Source organism: Scyliorhinus torazame, chromosome 2 (genome assembly GCF_047496885.1).
Source record: "Scyliorhinus torazame isolate Kashiwa2021f chromosome 2, sScyTor2.1, whole genome shotgun sequence".
In the NCBI taxonomy this organism is placed as follows: domain Eukaryota; kingdom Metazoa; phylum Chordata; class Chondrichthyes; order Carcharhiniformes; family Scyliorhinidae; genus Scyliorhinus; species Scyliorhinus torazame.
In genome coordinates this window covers 316,364,133-316,384,504 of record NC_092708.1, presented here as the reverse complement: position 1 = coordinate 316,384,504, position 20,372 = coordinate 316,364,133, and the positions used below count along the sequence as shown (strand labels likewise).

Genomic DNA, 20,372 nt, shown 5'->3' with positions numbered 1-20,372 from the left:
ATTTGTGTTTCTGTACCCCCAGATTCCTCTGTTCCTCCAGCCCATTTAGCCACTGTTCAAGGACATTATTGCCACCTGATTCTTCCTTCCAAAATGTATCACCTCACACTTATTTAAATTGAAAACCGTCTGTCTATTTATTACATGCCCATTCTGCAAGCTTATTAATGTTTTCCTGTATTTTAGCATACACCTCCTCTGTATTAAGGACTCCCCTAATTTGGTGTCATCTGCAAATTTTGAAGCCGCAAGTTCATTTACTTCAGCCCTTACCAGCACCTTTTGTCAGTTACATTGCCCAATTCCCAGGAAACACGGCCTCAATGGATCAAAAATAAAAACTTTGTTAAAATAGGCACAAGGAGACTCATTAAAATTTTCTGCTGACCCCAACCTTCCGCCTGAGTGTGGTCTACTTGCCTGAACCGTTCCCCTCCATTAAACTGGAAGCGAGTAGGTTGTGGACAGAATTGAAATCTTCAAAATGTTTACTTTGTACCTGCCCCCTGCGTGTCAGGAGGACTGGAAAAAACATCAGTAGCTCATCTATCCTGACTTCCTTTTAACTGAAAACTTTTTCTTTGGTCATATGGTTTAGTGCATTGCACTAAATCAGTGAAGTTGGGAAGTACTGAATCGGATAGCGTTTAATTATTAATTCGCTTTGTGTCTGAATTTTTTTGCATCATTTTTTAATTCCATGAATTTGTAATCAGGTGGTGATGAATGTTGGTGCTATTCATGAAGCTGTTAATATATGGTAGCATAAACAAGGATTTGGGAAAATCTAAACAAATGTGCACCACATAGGCTTTCATGACTTCCCTTCTGGGGTTTCACCTTCCACAGATTTAACTTTTACAGGATGGCTGTAACTTGGCCATGTGAATATAACAGAGCTGCAACTTCTTTGCTTAGTCAGAGAATAAGGCAAATAATCAAAATGTTGTTTATTTCTGTACATTCCCTTAAAGGGACCCTAAGTTATTTTCCCTTCTTTCATTTTTCCTCCACACGTACCGATCCTCAAGGAGTGGATGGTAGGCAGCCTTCTCTGTTTGTCTAGTGTCAGTGTCAAACTCGAACCAGCTTCTCGGAGCAGCTCAGAGCAACTTAATTCCCTTCCTTCCCTTTTATGAAGGAGTGCCCAATTTCCCTTCAGTGCTTACTCTTGTACAGTCTGATAGAGAGATTTGAAGTTTCTTCGGGCAATAATTGTGGACAGATACTCACACTCTACACTCTCCAGCACAAGCTATTGGCCTCCTGAGTGGCAGGAGATTGTAAATAGTTAAGGCCCCAGCTGTGACCCCTATCCACTCCACTAATTACAGGTTTTTTTTTAATAAACATTTTTTTGAGGTATTTTCTTTGGCAGTTTAACAACAACAAAATCCACAATATAAATAATAAGAAAAGAAAAAAATATATACGTAGTGCAAATTCCGCCACATTCTCCCACAGGTCCTGCCATTACTTCCCCCCCTACGCTACACTAACCTAACCTAACCCCCTTCTGCTGACGTTTAATTTTCTGCGAGGAAGTCGACGAACGGTTGCCACCTCCGGGCGAACCCTAACAGGGACCCTCTCATGGCGAACTTATTTTTTTCCAGACAGAGGAAGCCTGCCATGTCTGAAAGCCAGGTCTCCGATTTTGGGGGCTTTGAGTCCCTCCATGCCAGCAATATGTGCCTCCGGGCTACCAGGGAAGCAAAGGCCAGAACATCTGCCTCTTTCTCCTCCTGGGTTCCCGGATCCTGCGATACCCCAAAAAGCGCCACCCTCGTATTTAATACCGTGGACATGGTGTCGGCAAACCCCTGCCAAAATCCCCTCAGTTTTGGACATGCCCAAAACATGTGGACATGGTTAGCTGCGTCTCCTCCGACCCCATAAGCTCTTTATATATATCCGAGACCCTACCCTCCCCTATCCATCCTCTAGAAACCACCCTATCCTGAATCCCCCTTAGCGGCAGGAGTGGGAAGGTTGGCACCTGCCTCCGCAAAAAGTTCCATACCTGTAAATACCGGAAATCATTCCCTCCAGCCAACGCAAAGTTCTCCTCCAGCGCCCTCATACTCGGGAAGCTTCCTTCTATGAACAAGTCACCCATCCTCTCTATTCCCGCTCTCCGCCAAATACGGAACCCCCCAATCCATCCCCCCGGGACAAACCTATGGTTATCGCAGATTGGGGACCACACCGAAGCCCCCTCTGCCCCCACATGTCTCATCCACTGCCCCCAGATTCTCAGGGTCGCTACTACCACCGTAACGCGCCGGCGGGAACGGTAGGGGTGCCATCACCAGTGCCCCAAACTTGTGCCCTTACATGAGTCCGCCTCCATGCGCACCCACGCCGGCTCCACCCCCACCAGCCACCGCCTCACCATGGCTATGTTGGCAGCCCAGTAGTAATTACTGAAATTCGGCAGCGCCAGCCCGCCATGTCCCCGGTTCCGTTCCAGCATTTCCCTCTTCACCAGCGGGGGCTTGCCCCCCCCCCACCCCCACACAAAGCCCGCAATAATCTTATTAATTCGCTTGAAAAAGGAACGTGGGATGAAAATGGGGAGACACTGGAAAACGAAGAGAAACCTCGGGAGGACCGTCATTTTTAACGACTGCACCCTACCCGCCAGAGACAGTGGGAGCCTCCAAGCCTCCTATCACTCCTGCACCTTTTGTCATCCAAACTTCCACCTTACGAATGGGGAAAAGGTCCAAACAATCCACCTTGAGTGGGAGCTACCAAAAGCATAACCACTCACTCCATACCAACCCACTTCCTCCTTTAAAGGATTGGGCGGCATGGTAGCACAGTTGTTAGCACTGTTGCTTCACAGCTCCAGGGTCCCAGGTTCGATTCCCGGCTTGGGTCACTGTCTGTGCGGAGGCTGCACGTTCTCCCCGTGTCTGCGTGGGTTTCCTCCGGATGCTCCGGTTTCCTCCCACAGTCCGAAGACGTGCAGGTGAGGTGGATTGGCCATGTTATAATTTCTCTTAGTGTCCAAAACAATTAGGTTAGGTGAGGTTACTGGGTTACGGGGACAGGTTGGAGATGTGGGCTTAAGTAGGGTGCTCTTTCCAAGGGCTGGTGCAAACTTGATGGGCCGAATGGCCTCCTCCTGCATTGTAAATTCTATGATTATATGATTCACAGATCCCACCATTTAACATTACATCCCAGACAAGTTTTATAATTCGGCATCTGGTAACTTGCTTCCACGTTTCAAAATATCCCCAACAAATTATTACTAAGCATCATCCAATTACCCTCTCTCTACATTTTGAAATCCTGCAAGAATCCCACTTTTTATACGATTCCAATTGATGTTATAACTGGACGGGAAGATCCCAGAATAGAACCCTGGATTCAAAGACTGCAACTTTTACTTTTTTTAAATAAAATGTGGAGGAACAAAGTCACAGTTCAGCTAATAAGTTTTAACAAGGAAAAAACATTTATTAAACATGAAAAGTTGTATTATTACACAATACTCCTTACTCCCCCCCCCCCCCCCCCCGCCCCATCTTAACAAATATAAACATATTTTGAGATGAACATGGATTACAAAGTACTTAAACTATAATGGTCTCAATAGCAGTGGCAGTGGCACAGTAGTACTGTCACTGGACTAGCAATCTAGCAACCCAGAGTACTGCTCTGGGGACCCAGGTTCAAATCCTGCCACTGCAGATGGTGAAATTTGAATTCAATAAAAATTTGCAATTAAAAGTCTAATGATGACCATGAAACCATTGTTGATTGGCGTAAAAACCCATCTGATTCACTAATGTGCTTTAGTGAGGGAAATCTGCATCCTTACCTGGTCTGGCCTTCATGTGATTCCAGATCCACAGCAATATGCTTCACGATCAAGGGAAATTAGGGATGGGCAATAAATGTTCAGCCAGAAATGCCCATATCCCATGAATGAATTTTTAAAAAGTCTCTTTTAAGGACACAAGATGACGATGCACTCCACTTTGAACTCAAGTTAGTGTCTGTGGTTTTCTCCTCAGAATTTCCCCAGATGATTGCCACGTGAGAGTTTCGAAACTACACTCCCAAAAACATGCTTTAAAATCTTCTCTCACAATAATACTTTTCCTTAGCGGTTTGCATTCTGAAATCCAGGTTTTATAAATAGCTCTCTAAACTGAGCTTCTGCTCCACTTTAAACAGCGTATCCAGTCCAAGATATTACACCAACCCCTTTATGATTTATTTATCTCGACTGCTGTATAAACTGTTTGCAATTGCTTTAACTCTCACTTTGTAGATTGTATTAAAATGACATTGAACGTTGTATTTACCTCTGAAGTCTGCTTTCCCACTTTAAATCTAATTACTGCGATTGTCGCTTTAAATCAGAACATTTTGTTTACTCTGTCTTGAATTCTGAACAACTCCTTTATCTCTGTTCTCTTAACTTCAGACATCTTAAGAAATTATTTCTGTCCCAATTCCTTGGTTATCTGGTTTGTATATTGTTCCTTATGAAACTCACACCTTTGCAACTCCGTTGTCCTGTTGAAGGCTGTCCACTCCCCTGACTCCAACTGCTCTGGCTTCCAGTTAAAGCTAAGAACAAGGGAGAACAGTTCGCTCTGGAAAGTGGTCTCCTGCTGCTAAGCAGCGACTTACTTCTATTTACCCTTCACTCCACAACCCTCTCTTTTTAAAAAAAAATATATTTATTAAAGTTTTTTAACACAATTTTTCTCCCTTACAAACAATAACCCCCCCCCCCGTAACAAAAAAAAACGAGAAATCGCGCAGAGCAAGATATATACATGGCAAAATGATATATTTACACAGCTTTGTACACTGGCCCTCACCCGTACGTGCCAGTTTCCCCAACCCTTCATGTTATCTCTTGCTCATCCACCCTCCCAGGCAGTCCCCCATTTCCCCCCCCCTCCCCCCCCTCCCAGGACGTCCCCTCCACCCCCCTTCAAGGTTGCTGCTGCTGCTGACCGACCTTCCTCTAACGCTCTGCGAGATAGTCTAGGAACGGTTGCCACCGCCTGTAGAACCCCTGCGCAGACCCTCTCAAGGCGAACTTAATCCTCTCCAACTTTATGAACCCAGCCATATCATTTATCCAGGCCTCCAGGCTGGGGGGCTTCGCCTCCTTCCACATTAGCAAGATCCTTCGCCGGGCTACTAGGGACGCAAAGGCCAGAATGCCGGCCTCTCTCGCCTCCTGCACTCCAAGTTCGTCCACTACTACAAATATTGCTAGCCCCCAGCTTGGCTTAACCCGGACTTTCACCACCTGAGATATTGCTCCCGCCACTCCTCTCCAGAACGCCTCCAGTGCCGGCATGACCAAAACATATGGACATGGTTCACCGGGCTCCCTGAGCACCTTCCACATCTGTCCTCTACCCCAAAGAACCTACTCAACCTCGCCCCCATCAAATGTGCTCTGTGGACCACCTTAAATTGTATCAGGCTGAGCCTGGCACACGAGGAGGAGGAATTAACCCTACTTAGGGCATCAGCCCATAGCCCCTCCTCAATCTCCTCCCCCAACTCCTCCTCCCATTTACCCTTCAGCTCCTCTACCAAAGCCTCCCCCTCTTCTTTCATCTCCTGGTTTATCGCCGACACCTTGCCCTCTCCGACCCATACGCCCGAAATCACCCTATCTTCAATCCCCTGTGCCAGGAGTAGCGGAAATTCTCTCACCTGCCGCCTCACAAACGCCCTCACTTGCATGTACCTGAAAGCGTTTCCCGGGGGTAGCCCAAACTTCTCCTCCAGCGCCCCTAAGCTCGCAAACGTCCCGTCAATGAACAGGTCCCCCATTCTTCTAATCCCTGCCCGATGCCAGCTCTGAAACCCCTCGTCCATCCTTCCTGGGACAAACCGATGGTTGTCTCTAATTGGGGACCACACCGAGGCTCCCGTTGCACCCCTGTGCCGTCTCCACTGCCCCCAGATCTTTAGCGTTGCCGCCACCACCGGGCTCGTGGTGTACCTTGTCGGCGAAAGCGGCAGCGGTGCCGTCACCAGCGCCCCCAGGCTTGTTCCCTTGCAGGACGCCATCTCCAACCTCTTCCACGCCGCCCCCTCTCCCTCCATCACCCACTTATGGATCATTGCCACGTTGGCTGCCCAATAGTAACCATCCAAATTCGGCAACGCCAACCCTCCTCTATCTCTGCTATGCTCCAAGAACCCCCTCCTTACCCGCGGGGTCTTGCTCGCCCACACAAATCCCATAATGCTCCTGCTTACCCTCTTAAAGAAGTCCTTAGTAATCACAATTGGGAGGCATTGGAATACAAAAAGAAATCTCGGGAGGACCATCATTGTAACCAACTGCACCCTACCCGCCAACGAGAGTGGCAACATGTCCCACCTTTTAAAATCCTCCTCCATTTGTTCCACCAACTGCGTCAAATTAAGTTTGTGCAGTGCCCCCCAAGTATCGGAAGCTCCTTTCCGTCCTCCTCAACGGTAGGTTGTCTATCCCTCTTCCCTGGTCCCCCGGATGGATCACAAAGAGCTCACATTTCCCTACATTGAGCTTATAGCCCGAAAAATCTCCAAACTCCCGTAGGATCTGCATTACCTCCACCATGCCCTCCACTGGATCCGTCACATACAGCAACAGGTCGTCTGCGTACAGCGACACTCGATGTTCCTCTCCCCCTCGAACCACCCCCTTCCATTTCCCCGACTGTCCCATTTGTCCTTACACTAGCTACCGGCGCACGGTACAGCAGCCTAACCCAGTCAACAAAGCCCCTCCCAAACCCGAACCGCTCCAGTACCTCCCATGAGTAATTCCACTCGACCCGGTCGAACGATTTTTCCGCGACCATCGCAACCACCACTTCAACATCTCTACCTCCTGGGGGCATCATAATCACATTGAGCAGCCTTTTAACGTTCGCCCCCAGCTGCCTGCCCTTAACAAACCCCGTCTGGTCTTCTCCTATGACGTCCGGTACACAGTCCTCAATCCTAGAGGCCAGAATCTTGGCCAGGAGCTTGGCATCCACGTTTAACAAGGATATCGGCCTACAATAACCACACAGCTGCGGGTCCTTGTCCCTTTTCAAAATGAGTGAAATCATGGCCTGTGACATTGTCTGGGGTGGAACTCCTCTTTCCTTGGCCCCAATATCCCAGAGAACCTTTTATAGACCTCGACTGGGTCGCCATCTGGTCCCGGGGCCTTCCCCGACTGCATGACCTTCAAGCCCTCCATTATCTCCTCCAGCCCGACCTTATTTCCCTAGCTGCCTCCCTTTTTCTGGGGGTTACCCCAACCTGGGGTTACCCCATCTCTGGATCTGTAAAGATTTAATCACCTGCTAATGGTCGCATTCCTAGCATTGTTTGGCATCTTTGAATTTGTCTATATATGTGTTTCTGGAACATACCTCTTCATTCACCTGAGGAAGGAGCAGCGCTCTGAAAGCTAGTAATTCGAAACAAACCTGTTGGACTTTAACCTGGTGTTGTAAGACTTCGTACTGTGCTCACCCCAGTCCAACGCCGGCATCTCCACATCATCCCTTTTTCTGAGCTGCTGTGCAAGCAACCTACTGGCCTTTTCCCCGTGCTTGTACACTGCTCCCTTCACCTTCCTGAGCTGCTCCACTGCCCTACCTGTAGTTAACAAACTAAATTCCGCCTGCAGCCTCCAGTGCTCCCTCAATAGCCCCGCCTCTGGAGCCTCCGCATAACTCCTATCCACTCGTAGGATCTCTCTTACCAGTCAGTCCGTTTCTGCCCATTCCGTCCTGTCCCTGTGAGCCTGGATCGTGATCAGCTCCCCTCTCACCACCGCCTTCAGCGCTTCCCAGACCACCGCTGCTGAGACCTCCCCCGTGTCATTTACCTGCAGATAGTACAGCATGCATTTCCTCAATCTCTCGCTTCGTCCGCCAACAGCCCCACATCCAATCTCCAGTGCGGTTGCTGCTTCCCATCCATACTGACCTGCAGGTCCACCCAGTGCGGAGCATGGTCCGAGATCGTAATTGCCGAATAGCCCGTGTCCACCACCCCCGCCAACAGGGCCCTGCCCACAACAAAGAAACCTATCCGGAAATAGACCTTGTGAACGTGGGAGAAGGAAGGAAATTCCCTGGCTCTCAGCTGCCTAAATCTCCACGGATCCACCCCTCCCATCGGTTCCATGAACCCTTTCAGCTCCTTTTCTATTGCTGGCACCCTACCCGTTCTTGAGCATGACCGGTCCAGGCCTGGATCAATAACCGTGTTGAAATCCCCACCCATAATCAACCTGTGCGAATCTAGGTCTGGAATCTTCCCCAGCACCCGCTTTATAAAATCCCCATCTTCCCAATTTGGCGCGTATACGTTGACCAACACTATCTTCATCCCCTGCAGCCTACCACTAACCATGATAAATCTCCCTCCTACATCCGAGACTATCCTCCCCGCCTCAAATACCACCCGCTTATTTATCAAAATCACAGGAGCCCTTGTCTTAAAGTCCAGCCCCGAGTGGAAATCCTGCCCAACCCAGCCTTTCCTCAACCTGACCTGATCCACCACCTTAAGATGTGTCTCCTGCAGCAACACCACATCCGCCTTCAAATTCCTACAGTGTGCAAACACACAAGCCCTCTTCACCGGCCCATTGAGCCCCCTGACGTTCCAAGTGACCAGCCTAGTTGGGGGGCAAAGTGCCCCCCCTCCCCGCCGGTCAGCCATCACCCTCCTTGGGCCCGCCTCTAGCCCCTGCGCCGCACCTCCTCCGGCCCACCGCGGGGCGGCCCCCACCACTGACCCCCTCAGTGACCTTCCATCGAAGTCTCTCCCATGTCAGCAGAACCCATCCCCCCCTCCTCCCCCCAGCAACACTACTCTAAATCCCAACCCATCTAATAAACTAATCTTATACACCCCCCCCCCCCTCCCACTGTTCTCCCATTAGCTAGCTCACTCTAGCTAGCTTGGTGACCCCCCACCTCTGGCGCCAAGAAGTCTCCCATCCATTGTTCCCTCACTCCCCTTCCCCCGCTCCTACAAACAAGTTTCCTCATCCAGTCATCTCCCAACAAACACCCAGCAGCAAGCTAAAACAAAGATCAAAGGCACCACCCACCGAAACCCAGACAGCAATGTCTCCATCCCACCAAAGTGCCCAAGTGTATAACTACCCAAACTACAACACAAGAAGAACAATTATCAACATCTACCCCACAAACAGAAAAGAACCTGAGACAAAAAGAAAAATTGATTTCTCTCCCCCCCCCCCCCCCCCCCCAACTCCCCTCTTCCCTTAACAGAGCTCCCAAAAAAATAAGAAAAAAACATAGCCAATTTTAACAACAGTAAGAGAGGAAACCTCCCCCCCCCCCACCCCAGCCGCAGCCCCCACTGACAATCCGAGGGGGGAGAGATGAAAAAACAAGTAAACAAAAAAAAAACAGAAAAAGAACAGACAAAGAAAAAGGGCCCAACATAGGCCAACATTTTGTCACTGAGTCCAAAAGTTCTCAAGCTCCCACCAGTCCTTTTCTTTTTGCAAAGTCCAACGCCTCATCGGGTGACTCGAAATAATGGTGTTGGCCTTCATGCGTGACTCACAAGCGCGCCGGGTACAACAGGCCGAACTTCACCTGCTTCTTAAAGAAGATCGCCTTGACCTGGTTGAAGCCTACCCTCTTCCTCGCCACCTCCACCCTCAGGTCCTGGTACACCCGCAGAATGCTATTCTCCCACTTGCAACTTCGCGTGCACTTGGCCCACCGCAGAATTACATTCCTTATCCAGGAACCTGTGGAATCTCACCACCATTGCCCTCGGAGGGTCCCCCGCCCGCGGCTTCCTGGCAAGTGCCCGATACGCCCCGTCCACCTCCAGTGGTCGGGGGAATGCCCCTTCGCCAAGCAGCTTTTCGAACATACCCGCCACGTATGCTCCAGCATCTGCTCCCTGAGCTCCCTCGGGAAGCCCGACGATTCTTAGATTCATTCGGCGGGACCGATTCTCAAGGTCTTCCACCTTCTCCAAGAGTCTTTTCTGCTGCTCACGAAGCACCCCCACCTCCAGCTCCACCGCTGTTTGGTGCTCCTCTTGCTCCAGCAGCGCTTGCTCCACCTTCTGAATCACCCGGTCCTGGGCATCCAGTCTGCTTTCCAGGCGATCAATTGATTCCTTGATCGGGTCCAGACATTCCCGCTTCTGTCTGGCGAAACCATCCTGGATGGCCTGCATCATTGGGTCCGCTGCACTCTGCGCTGCCACCCCAGGGGTCCGCCCCTCGGCCATACTGACTCACGTTCCAGCTTCCACACCACTCACTACTGGCTTCTTGTTCCTGCCCTTTCGAACGCTTCAAATCCTTTTTTCCATAAACCAATGCGAGGAAACCGTGCCCATCTTCCTCAGCCAACAAATCTTCCGATTAAAATCAAAATTGAAGAAACGTCCGGGGGAAAGTTCCAAAAGCCCAACCAGAGCTGGAGCCACCAAATGTGCGACCTACTCCACCATAGTCGCCACAGGAAGTGACTATTTACAGTTTTCCAGCCATAAAATTACCCATTCCTCCTGACTCTCTGTTTCCTGTTAGTCAATTCGCTATCCATGCAAATATAGTTTGCCCAATACTACAAGCACACTTGTTGTGCAGTAATCTTTTATGTGGCATCTTATCAAATGCCCTTTGGAAATCTAGATATACTACATCTACTAGTTATCATTTATCCACCCTGCTTGTTACTTCCTCAACAAAGTCGAGTAAATTTGTCAAACACAATTCACCTTTTGTTGACTCTGCTTGACTGTATTTTGATTTTTTAAATTTCCTGCTATGAATTCCTTGGTAACGGATTCCAGCATTTTCTCAGTGACAGATGTTAACCTAAGTGGCCGATAGATCCTTGCTTTCTATCTCCCTTGTTTAATGCAGAGGGGAGTTACAGTTATGGTTTTCCCATTCACTGGGGCCTTTTCAGAATCTAGGGAATTTGGGAAGATTACAATCAATGTATCCATTATCTCCGCAGCCACTTCCTTTAAGACTATAGCATGCAGGCCTTTAGGTTCAGGTACTTGTTAGTCCTTAATCCCCTTAGTTTTTCTCTAGTGATTGTGATTGTTTTAAGTTCCTCCCTCTCTTTTGCCCCTTGACTTTCTACTATTATTAGGATGCATTTAGTGTCTTCTGCTCTGAAAACATAGACAGATTACTTGTTCAAAGTCTTTACCATTTCCTAGTTTCCCATTACCATCATCCTCTCCGGGCCCAATCTTTAGTTCTTCTACCTATTTCCTTTTTATATACTTGTTCTTTCAATCTTTCTCCCTCTTTTTTCTTTGGTCAACCTTTGCTGAATTCTAAGATTTCCCAATCTTCTGCCCTATCTTTGCAGCATTGTATACCTTTTCTTTCAATTTCATGCCATCGTTAACTTCCTTATTAGCCACAGATGATTCATCCTTCTTGGAGAGACTTTCTTTCTCGATGGAACGTATCTTTGTTGAAAGTTATGAAATATCTCCTTAAATATCTACCACTGCTTAATTACTGTTTTACTTGGGGGCTTCCGATTGTGGCATGTAGGTGAAGTCGCATATTTGGTGGCTCCTGCGAGAGCAGTCTTTTTTAGGCCCTTTACATCCAGTTTTGTGGGAAACTTATTTTGTGAGAAGCTGTGGGAAGATTTGAGGCATTTATAAAATGTCAAAAACCGGAAAGGAGAATCCAGGGAAAAAGATAGCGAGTGAAATTCCGCTGCCGAGCATGGTGAGGGATGCAGTGGGAGGAAAGATTACGGAGAGAGCCCTTTGGGTGGGGCTGCGCCCATCATGGTGGGGAAGTGATGGCTGGAGAGTTTGAGCCATTGTTTTCAAAGCATTTTGAAAGGCATCGGACAGAGATGATGGCCTCGCTTAAGGTGTGGGTGGGTGAGACCCTTGTTCCGATGAGAGAGAAGTTGACGGTGGTACGGGAGCAGGGGGAGAACATGAAGGGGATGGAGGAGGCATTGGCGTACCACAGCAGCCAGTTCATGTCGATGGATGAGGAGCTGCGGAGGGTGACAGAGATCAACAGAGGGTTGAGAGCCAAGGTGGAAGACCTGGAGAACAAGTCACGAAGACATAATCTGAGGATCGTCAATGTGCCTGAGGGGGAGAGGAGGGCTGGATGCCTACAGAATACTTCACAGATATGCCAGCAAAGTTGATGGGGGAGAGTGGGGATCTCGCCCAGTATGAATTGGACAGGGCCCACCAATCGCTGCAGCTGAAACCGAGAACGAATGAACCACTGAGAGCTGTGATCGTCTGTTTTCACAATTTTCAAGTGAAGGGGAAGGTGCTGAGGTGGGCGAAGCAGAAGTGGGAGGTGGAGTGGGACAGCAAGGATGTACACATATATTAGGATTTGATGACGGAGCTGGCAAGGAGACAGGCGGCCTTCAGTCGAGCCAAGGTGGCGTTGTAGAAGCGCAATGTGCAGTTTGGTTTATCCAGCGAAGCTGCAGATCACACACAATACAGGGACTATTAATTTGAGGCGGAGGGGTTTGTGAATGCAGAAGCCCTGGGACTGGACTGAATTTGGACTTTTGACGGTTTTTGACTGAGTGTTTTCTTTATTTGTAGTTCTTTCCTTGTCTCGGTTAAAATGTTTGTGTATTGGGTTTGGGCAGGGGTGGTTTTGGATTTATGGTTGTTGGGGTTTGGGGGGGTTTGTGAAGACACAGTGGGCGGGATTCTCCACTCCTGCGCCGAAGTGCCCACGCCGTCGTGAACGCCGTCGAGGTTCACGACGGCGCGAAACGGCCCCTATCCCGACCAATTCAGGGCCCGATAATGGGCTAGGAGCGGGGCCGCGTCATCTACACGCGCCAGGCCTTGTCGCCGTGTCAAGGCGGCGACGCATACATGACGCGGCCGGCGCCGCATAACTGGCGTCACCCGCGCATGCGTGGTTGCCGTCCTCACCGGGTCCGCCCCGCAAGAAGATGGCGGACGGATCTTGCGGGGCCTTGGAAGGAAGGAGGTCCTCCTTCAGAGAGGACGGCCCGATAATCGGTGGGCACCGATCGTGGGCCATCCCACATTTGAGGTACCCCCCGGTGCAGGATCCCCCCCTCCCCCCGCAGGCCGCCCCCCCAGCATTCCCGCGCTGTTCCCGACGGCAGCGACCAGGTGTGGACGGCGCCAGGGGAACCCGCCGTTTTGGGCTGGCCGCTCGGCCCATCCGGGCCTGAAAATAGCAGGGGTGCCGGAGAATCGCCATTTTGGGTGTCTCGGGCGATTCTCCGACCAGCGGCCCGCGGAACTCGACGGGGCCGTTCCCACCACTTGGGAGGGCGTTGGACCGGCGTCGCGGGAAATTTTGGCGGCCCAGGCGATACTCCCAACCGGCGCGGGAGTGGAGAATCTCGCCCCGTGTATGGGGAGTTTGGAAGGGTGGCTGTGGAGGGCATTGGAGTTGATATGGGTTTTTTTCGATGAGGGGAGGGTGCTTGAGGACTTTTATAAGGGCTTGTATAAGACAGAGCCGCTGGAGAATTTGTTGGCGATGCGGGGGTTTCTGGAGCGACTGTAGTTTCCGGAGATGGGAGAGGAGGAGACAATCTGGTTGGAGGAAGCATTGGGGATGGAGGAAGTGCTCGCAGCGATAGGGAAGATGCAGCCGGGCAAGGCACTGGGGCCAGATTGGTTGCAGGTGGAGTTTTATAAGAGTTCAAGGATAAGTTGGTGCCGTTGATGGTGAAAACGTTTGAGGATGCAATGGTAGAGGGAGGATTACCGGAGACGATGAGGCACGTATACATTTCATTTTTCTTAAAAAGGAAAGGATCCGATAAGAGTGTGGGTCGTAAAGGCCCATTTCTCTACTGAATGTGGATGCCAAGATATGGCGAAGGTGCTGGCGGTGAAGCTGGAGGGGTGTCTCCCGAAGGTGCTGGGGGAGGATCAGACGGGGTTCGGCCAGGGTAGGCAGCTGTCGTTGAATGTGAGGCAGCTGCTGAATGTGGTGCTTTCTCCGGCAGAGGAGAGAGAGTTAGAGGTGGAGGTGGTGTTAGTTGCGGAGAAGGTGTTTGACAAAGTGGAATGGAGTTATTTGTTTGCGGTGCTCGAGAAGTTTGGGATTGGGTCTAAGTTTGCGGCATGGGTGAAATTGTTATACAAGGATTCGACAGCACGTGTGCAGACCAATTACACGAATTTGGGTACTTCCTCTGGTACTTCCCACTATTTCGGGGAGCGAGGCAGGAATGTCCCATGTCCCCTATTCTGATCATATTGGCGATTGAGCCCTTGGCTATTGTGCTTACAGAGGGGGTAGTGGGGCGAAGCGGGTGGGTGAAGCATATGGTTCTCTGTACGCAGATGATTTGCTGCTGTACACTTTGGACCCGGGCTCATAATGGGGTTGCTAACGAAATTTGGGGCATTTTCGGAGTATGAATTGAATCTAGGGAAGATTATATTGTGGTGTCTTCTCCAGGTTCAGGGGCGGGAGTGGAAAGGTTGCCATATCAGTAACGCCAACTCACTTTAGGTATTGGGGGTGCAGGTGGCGGGGGACTGGGCACCACTTTGTAAGCTAAATTTAACCAACCTGGTGGGGAAGGTGAAGGTAGTTTCAGCAATCTACAGCAGGATTATGGAGGAGTATAAGGAGTTCATGGAAGGGTTAAGGCCAAGTGGGAGGAAAATCTGGGAATGGGGCTGGAAGAAGGATTATGGTGCGAATTGCTGCGAAAGGACAATGCCTTGACCTCTTGTGTGAGGCTGGGGTTGGTTCAGTTAAAAGTGGTGTATAGGGCGCACTTAACGAAGGCAAGGATCAGCCGGCTGTTTGAGGGGGTGGGTGGAGGATAATTGAGAGCGGTGTGGGAGGGGCCCAGCCAATCATGTCCATATGTTTATTTTATTTTATTTTTGTTTATTGTCACGTATACCGAAGTTCAGTGAAAAGTATTTTTCTGCGAGCAGCTCAACAGATCATTAAGTACATGAAAATAAAAGAAAATACATAACAGGGCAACACAAGCTACACAATGTAACTACATAACACCGGCATCGGGTGAAGCATACAGGGATGCAGTGTTAATCAAGTCAGTCCATAAGAGGGTCTCCATGGACCTCGGAGGATGGTCAAACCTGCAAGGTAAGATAAAAAAGAAAGGTTAGGGCGGCAATGCATCGCTAAGCCGCACGTTTCGGCACCTCCCGTTTCAACGGACTTTTGGGCTCTTATCGGGAGCCCAACGGGAACTTTTTTCGGCCAAACCCACTGTGAGGTGACAAAGGAAGGAGTCCCCCCCCGGGGGTGGATGGAAAGGAGCGGCAGTAGTGGCCAGATTGCGGAGGATCCTTTGGAGCAGCGGCAGAGAAGAGAAGGGAGAAGCAAGATGGTGGCTGAGGGAGCCCAGATGGTATGGGGCCCGGAACAGCAGGAGTTCCTCCGACGATGTGTGGAGGAGCTCAAGAAAGAGGTGGCGATGTTACTGACAATCGAGGGACTAAAGGAAACACAAAAGGTCCAGGCGATGGAGCTTCGTGGAGTGAAGGCAAAGGCAGCCGAGAACGAAGATGAGATACAGGGCCTGGTGGTAAAAATGGAGACGCACGAGGCACTACATAAGAGGTGCATAGAAAGGCTGGAAGCCCTGGAGAACAGCTCGAGGAGGAAGAACTTACGGATTTTAGGTCTCCCCGAAGGAACAGAGGGAGCTGATGCTGGGGCGTATGTGAGTACAATGCTCCATACTCTAATGGGAGCTGAGGCCCCAACGGGCCCCCTGGAAGTGGAGGGAGCGTACCGGGTCCTCGTGAGAAGACCAAAGGCAGGGGAAACACCAAGAGCAATAGTGGTGAAGTTCCATCGCTACAGGGACAGAGAGATGGTCCTGAGCTGGGCTAAGAAGACACGGAGTAGCAAATGGGAGAACGCGGTGATAAGCGTGTATCAAGACTGGAGTGCGGAGGTGGCGAGAAGGAGGGCGAGTTTCAACCGGGCCAAGGCGGTGCTCCATAGGAAGAAAGTCAAATTTGGGATGCTGCAGCCGGCGAGACTGTGGGTCACGCATCAGGGCAAACACCACTACTTCGAGATGGCGGAGGAGGCATGGACATTCATTCAGGAAGAGAAATTGGACTAGACTTGAGGAATTGATGTCCGGAGGGAGGTAGCGAGGTGGTGGCACAGAAATGTAAAGTGGGGAGAGGGGAGGGCTACTGTATAATAATGTTGGACGGGGAATTTTTCTCCCCCCGATGGGGGGGGACACGAAGAAATGTGGGCGCCGGTGGAAAAGGGGACAGGGAAGGGGAATGAGGGAACTGCGCCATTAGGGGCGGGACCGAGAGGAAAGCGCGGGTATTTTCCCGCGCTATGGAAATTATAGCGGGAAAAGGGGCGCAGGAAGGAAGGGAGCCTCACACGCAGGGAGGTCAAAGAATGAACGGGGGAAGCCGAGGTCAGCCAGAGTTAGCTGACTTCCGGAAGCAATATGGGGGGAGTAATCAAGCTAGAGGGGGATCTAGCGAGGGGGGGGGGAAATTAACTGGGTTGCTGCTGCTGAGGGTAAGGGGGAGCTGATACGAGACGAGGTGGTCGGGACGGGAGGGCGCCGTCTGGGGGACAGACGGGTGTGTGAGATCTGGGTGAGGAGATGGCTTAAAAAAGGGGATGGCTAGTCGACGAGGGGAGGGTAAATGGCCCCCCAATTTGGCTGATCACGTGGAATGTGAGAGGTTTAAATGGGCCGATTAAGAGGGCAAGGGTGTTTGTGCACTTAAAGAGACTGAAGGCGGACGTAGTTATGCTCCAGGAGATGCACCTGAAGTTGGCGGATCAGGTTAGACTAAGGAAAGGATGGGTGGGACAGGTATCCCACTCAGGGTTGGACGCGAAAAACAGAGGGGTGGCAATACTGGTGGGGAAACGTGTATCGTTCGAAGCTAAGACCATAGTGGTGGATAGTGGGGGCAGATATGTGATGGTGAGTGGCAGATTGCAGGGTGAGGCGGTTGTGCTGGTGAACGTATATGCCCCGAACTGGGATGATGCGGGATTCATGAAGCGAATGCTGGGACGTATCCCGGACCTGGAAGTGGGAAACTTGTTAATGGGGAGGGACTTCAACACAGTGCTGGACCCAGGGCTGGACCGGTCCAGATCCAGGACCGGGAGAAGGCCGGCAGCGGCCAAGGTGCTTAAGGGATTTATGGAACAAATGGGGGGAGTCGATCCGTGGTGATTCGCCAGACCGATGGGTAAAGAGTTTTCCTTTTTCTCCCACGTCCATAAGGTATACTCCCGGATAGACTTTTTTGTTTTGGGAAGGGCACTGATCCCGAAGGTGGCAGGAATGTAGTACTCGGCTATAGCCGTGTCAGATCACGCCCCGCATTGGGTGGATCTGGAACTAGGAGAGGAAAGGGAGCAGCGCCCACTCTGGCGATTAGACATGGGACTACTGGCGGACGAGGGGGTATGCGGAAGTGTGAGGGGATGTATCGAAAGATACCTGGAGGTCAATGATGATGGGGAGGTCCAGGTGGGGGTAGTATGGGAAGCGCTGAAGGCGGTGGTTAGAGGAGAGCTGATTTCCATCAGAGCCCACAAGGGGAAACAAGAGGGTAAAGAAAGAGAGAGATTAGTGGGGGAAATTTTGAGGCTGGATAAGAAGTATGCGGAGGCCCCAGACGAAGGGCTATACAGGGAAAGACGAAGATTACAGACGGAGTTTGACCTGCTGACCACGGGAAAGGCAGAGACACAGTGGAGGAAGGCACAGGGGATACAGTATGAATATGGGGAAAAGGCGAGCCGGCTGCTGGCCCAACAACTTCGGAAGAGGGGGGCGGCGAGAGAGATCGGAGGAGTTGGGGACAAAACGGGAAAGATGGAGCAGAGAGTAGGAAAAGTGAACAAGGTGTTCAAGACATTTTATGAGAGACTGTACAAGTCCCAACCCCCGGAGGGGAAAGAAGGAATGATACACTTTTTGGATCAGCTAGAGTTCCCGAGGGTGGAGGGGCAGGAGGTGGCAGGTCTGGGGGCGCAGATTGAGGTGGATGAGGTGATCAAAGGAATAGGGCACATGCAAGCAGGGAAGGCCCCGGGACCAGACGGGTTCCCGGTGGAATTTTATAGGAAGTATATGGACCTGCTGGCCCCGCTCTTGGCGAGACCCTTTAATGAGGCTAAGGAAAGGGGGATATTACCCCCGACAATGTCGGAGGCGATGATATCGCTAATTCTGAAACGAGACAAAGACCCACTGCAGTGCGGGTCATACAGGCCCATCTCCCTCCTAAACGTAGACGCCAAACTGCTGACCAAAGTGATGGCGACAAGGATAGAGGATTGTGTCCCGGGGTGGTACATGACGACCAGACAGGGTTTGTAAAGGGGAGACAATTGAATGCCAATGTACGAAGGCTGCTGGGGGTGATGATGATGCCCCCACCGGAGGGGGAGGCAGAGATAGTGGTGGCGATGGATGCAGAGAAGGCATTCGATAGGGTGGAGTGGAACGATTTGTGGGAGGTGCTGAAGAGATTTGGGTTCGGGGAGGGGTTCATTAGATGGGTTAGACTCTTGTACGGGGCCCCGGTGGCAAGCGTCATTACAAACAGGCAAAGATCGGGATACTTTCGATTACATAGGGGTACAAGACAAGGGTGCCCCCTGTCCCCGTTACTGTTCGCGTTGGCAATTGAACCATTGGCCATAGCACTGAGGGACTCTAAGAGGTGGAGGGGGGTGCTTGGAGGGGGAAAGGAACATAGAGTGTCACTATATGCAGATGATTTACTGCTATATGTGGCGGACCCGGTAGAGGGGATGCCAGAGGTAATGCAGATACTCAGGGAGTTTGGAGAGTTCTCGGGATACAAATTAAATATTGGAAAGAGTGAGCTTTTTGTGATGCACCCCGGGGAACAGGGCAGGGGGATAGATGCTCTGCCGCTGAGGAGAGTGGCAAGGAACTTTCGATACCTGGGGATTCAGGTGGCCAGGAACTGGGGAACCCTGCATAAACTTAACCTGACGCGACTGGTAGAGCAGATGGAGGAGGACTTTAAGAGGTGGGATATGGTGCCCCTGTTATTGGCGGGCAGAGTACAGGCGGTTAAAATGGTGGTCCTCCCGAGGTTTCCTTTCATGTTTCAGTGCCTCCCCATCCTGATTACAAAGGCCTTTTTCAAAAAAATAGACAGGAGTATTATGGGCTTTGTGTGGGCGGGAAAGACCCCGAGGGTAAAGAGAGGGTTCCTGCAGCGCAGTAGGAACAGAGGGGGATTGGCACTGCCGAGTCTGAGTGACTACTATTGGGCCGCTAATGTGTCGATGGTCTGTAAGTGGATGAGGGAAGAAGAAGGTGCGGCATGGAAAAAGCTGGAGATGGCGTCCTGTAAGGGAACGAGTCTAAAAGCGCTCGTGACGGCGCCGCTACCGTTCTCCCCGAAAAGGTACACCACAAACCCAGTGGTGGTGGCGACCTTGAAGATCTGGGGGCAGTGGAGACGACACAGGGGAGTGACGGGTGCCTCGGTGTGGTCCCCGATAAGGAATAACCACAGGTTCGTCCCAGGGAGGATAGATGGGGGATTTCAATGTTGGCAGCGAGCAGGAATTAGGAAGCTGAAGGACCTGTTTGTAGACGGGACGTTTGCGAGTCTGGGAGCATTGGAAGAAAAATATAAGTTGCCACCAGGGAATGCTTTCCGATACATGCAAGTGAGGGCATTTACGAGGCAACAGGTGAGGGAATTTCTGCAGCTCCCGACGCAAGGGATCCAGGATAGAGTGATTTCGGGGGCATGGGTTGGAGAAGGTAAAGTGTCCGAAATATACAGGGAGATGAGAGACGAGGGGGAGGCGATGGTAGAGGAGCTGAAGTGAAAATGGGAAGAGGAGCTGGGGGAAGAGATCGAGGAGGGGCTGTGGGCAGATGCCCTAAGTAGGGTAAATTCTTCGTCCTCGTGTGCCAGGCTTAGCCTGATTCAATTTAAGGTTCTACACAGAGCGCATATGACGGGAGCAAGACTGAGCAGGTTTTTCGGGGTGGAGGATAGATGTGGAAGGTGCTCAGGAAGCCCGGCGAACCACACTCACATGTTCTGGTCGTGTCCGACACTGCATGAGTTCTGGGAGGGTGTGGCAAGAGTGATTTCAAAGGTGGTGGGGGTCCGGGTCAAACCAGGCTGGGGGTTAGCTATATTTGGGGTTGCAGAAGAACCGGGAGTGCAGGAGGCGAAAGAGGCCGACGTCTTGGCCCGGCGAAGGATTCTACTTATGTGGAAGGAAGCGAAGCCCCCGGGCGTGGAGGCCTGGATAAACGACATGGCAGGGTTCATAAGACTGGAACGAATAAAATATG

The 20,372-nt window shown here is 51.0% G+C and overlaps 1 protein-coding gene across 3 annotated transcripts in view; it reads left to right on the top strand.

Annotated features, from left to right (window-relative positions):
* kiaa0586 (KIAA0586 ortholog) overlaps nucleotides 1-20,372 on the top strand; it is a 934,633-nt gene that overhangs the window by 523,669 nt on the left and 390,592 nt on the right. The gene's annotated exons all lie outside the window — the stretch shown is intronic.